This window comes from Gavialis gangeticus, unplaced genomic scaffold (assembly GCF_001723915.1).
Source record: "Gavialis gangeticus isolate Ggan-Ray unplaced genomic scaffold, GavGan_comp1, whole genome shotgun sequence".
Taxonomy (NCBI): domain Eukaryota; kingdom Metazoa; phylum Chordata; order Crocodylia; family Gavialidae; genus Gavialis; species Gavialis gangeticus.
The window spans coordinates 76,810,516-76,813,629 of record NW_017729024.1 but is presented as its reverse complement, the minus strand read 5'-3'; the positions used below and the strand labels follow the sequence as shown (position 1 = coordinate 76,813,629).

Genomic DNA, 3,114 nt, shown 5'->3' with positions numbered 1-3,114 from the left:
GGCAGCCCCAGCTAACTCCCTGGTGGATCTGGAAGTTGACCTGATGTGCTTCCCATCCACTTCCAGGTCTGCTGCCAAGCATGCTGGGGAGCCCGCCGCACTCCTGTGGGATGCTCCATCCACCCCTTCATCCCAGCATTCACAAGCTGCCTTGTACCTTGAGGTATGTAGAAAAAGTATTTAAAGCTGTGTCTACATACGAATCGCCGAATCTTTCCAAACCTCTCCAAATTGATTCAGAGTGTTCTGATTCAATTAGGAAATTCGGCCACCAAATCAGGCTGAATCGAATCAGGGACCAAAGCTTTGCACAGCCTATACATGTGCACGCGGCACAGCAAATCCTGGAAGTTGTTAAAGGGTCTTCAACCAAAGGACAAAGAGAGAAAACATTTAACAAGTTTACTTCTGTAAAAGCATCCATGAAATTACACAAATGTAAAATGCAGTTGCCCACTTGGACATGCAGGTATTAGCATAACAATGGCACGCTGACCAAAAGGAAACAAGTGGATCTGAAACTTCATGTGTATGATTTTAGTTTTAAGTTCCCCAGTTTCTGATAAGAACCAGTGACTAAAACCAGTTTATGGGATTGTTTATAAAAGTTAGTTTTAAGAAGATGCATACAAGCTAAACTCAACAGCACTTTTAACAACTTAAGTAACTTATTCTCAAAACAGAGTTATTTTCCCACTAAAGCTTGATAAGTTTGCATTTTAAAAGACAAAATGAAAAGTGGTACATGTCACTGTGGCCTCTGCAATGTATTTGATATTATAAAGTGATGGCAGCTGCAATGCTAAAATGACACATCTGCATGGTTTATTTTACATATATAACTCAAATCTTTCAAATTTGAATATATGGCACTTTCCCTTTGCTTCTACTCTTTTCTGGTTAAATATGCAGTTTAATTTACTTTTGCAATACATTAACAATTAGACTACGTTTAACAGAAAAAAAGGACAAGCCAACACTTGTGGACCATTTCAGCACAAATCAGTGTAGAATTAATATATATTATGTATATAATGCATGTATGTATGTGTATATAAATGTTCTTGTGTACTATAATTACCAGGCTCTTCTTTTGCCATATAAGGCTTTCGTGCTCCTTGTGAAACTCAGAATATCACCATTTTCCTTGAGGCTCCACACCATCACTACTATCCTTCCAGCTAGAAATGCTGCATCATGACCCAAAGGTGGGTCACAAGAATATATGAAAGGGTCACGAGCAAATTTTAAAAATTGATCAAACTTTTCAAATGGATTCTCCTTTAAAAGGAGAAAAATGTGGGAAACTGTGGCTTTTCTCTTACAGGCTGGCTGAGTTCCAGCTTGCGAAGGTCTGCTTGGGGCTTTCTGGGGCCCTCCACACTACCCACCCACCCTCTGCCCCACATACTGGGCGGCTTGGGCCTGAAGGTGCAAGGCAACAGATCAGGAGTGAAGAACACTGGGTTGGGACTAGCCATTGATGTTTACAAATGGGTCCTGGTACAAAAGAGGTTGAGAACCATTGAGCTAGAGAAAGTGACTGCAGTCACAAAATCCTCTCCCTTGGTCGGAGCACGTTCTCTGTAGTGATGAAGCCTTTTACATAGTAGGAGGGAAAGAGTTGTATCAAGGAAAATAGGAGTAAAAACTTAGTGGCTCAGTGCAAGACATTACAGTCTTCAAAAGACTAACATGTTCTGGGTCCGCTGGCCTGGCTGCACAAGGCATAACTTTTTCATCAAATTCACAGCAGCGAAAGGAAAGTTGTCATCTCAAAGCCAGTAAAAAAAAAGTTTTCCCCCATTCCCAGAGTTCTTGCAGAGCTCCCAATATGAGCGACTACTATTTCTAATATCACTATTCATTGAAACATAACTTTGTAAAGCTGAGTTTGAAAACGCCACCTCAGCTCTTGGCATACAAGAACCGTTCACTATTGATGGGGAGTTGGAGGAAGTCAGCTGAAGCCACTGCTTTCCTCAGATTTCTTCTTTTTTTAACAAAAAGTTATGCTTTTCAGCTTTTCCAGCACAGGCAGTACTACCTCACTGAGCCTAAAGGTAGCTCCCACCTTCCTACCAACGCTCTGGGATCCCACTAACAGCAACAAGAGAGCTATGGGCAAGCCCGCTGGGAAATAAGAGTGCAGCTGCTTAGCACCTACTCTGCACCCCCAGACAAGAATCAGACACCCCTGGCCCAACAAGCTGTTATGGCTTAGCCCACAGGCACAGACTGGGGCCACAATGGCCCTTGGGGCAAGCCTCAGGCCTGGCTCTCAAGACAGGGCTGCACCTATTCACTACTTCACAAGGCCTCTGCAGCCTTGGGACATGGTGGGGATTCTCTGGCAACCACAGCAAGGCTGTGGGGGAGACAGGGAATCTTTCCCAGTCCTCCCAGGTGTACAAGAATTACCATATTTGTCCAATAATTTCAACAATCAATATTAATAAAAGTATTCAAGATGTAGGAGGTTGTTGGTTGTAGCCACGCTGGTCTAAGGACATAAGCAGACAAGGTCCTTTGGGGAAATGCAAGATCTTTAAAGCTTACAAAGAACAATTTTTCCAACTATTTAGTCAGCCTAATAAGAGATTAGACATCTACCCAAAGAACCTTGCCTGCAAAACATATGATCATTTTGGAGGCAGGAAACTGATGCAGCAAATGCAAAACCCAAATCACTCTCAGAAGTCACTATCAGAGAGTTTTAACCAACTTCTGGGCTAGCTGTCAGCACTTTCCTAGCACTGCTTGCCCTGAAATAAAGAAATGTTTCAACTTTGACGCGCCAGTTCTCACTCCCTCCCTGGGACCGACAGCGAGCAGTGCACAGGAAAAAAGATTTCTTTGCCTACTTATTGGGGGGGTTGGTCCCAGCAAAGTGGATCCTATTGAGCTTCCAATACAGTCATTTGGCACTGAAGACCTAGCGATGGGATCTTCTCATTCAAACCCAGCGCTCGCGGCACCCGAGCAGACAAAGCCCAGGCGGCCCCAGCCCCCGCCCCCCACGCAACAAAGGCGGTGGCGCCCCCCGCCCCAGTGACCCGCACTCACCTGCCTGCTGCGTTGCCCGCGCCGCCCCGTACCCCGGACCGGAGCCGC

The 3,114-nt window shown here is 44.8% G+C and overlaps 1 protein-coding gene across 2 annotated transcripts in view; it reads right to left on the bottom strand.

Moving 5' to 3' along the window:
* Nucleotides 1-3,092, bottom strand: part of APC (APC, WNT signaling pathway regulator) — a 223,955-nt gene extending 220,863 nt beyond the window's left edge. For both annotated transcript variants that reach the window (XM_019517263.1, XM_019517265.1), the window contains exon 1: nucleotides 3,067-3,092. The gene's annotated coding sequence lies outside the window, so the exon portion shown is untranslated. The remainder of the gene's footprint in view (nucleotides 1-3,066) is intronic.
* Nucleotides 3,093-3,114: the final 22 nt, after the last annotated feature.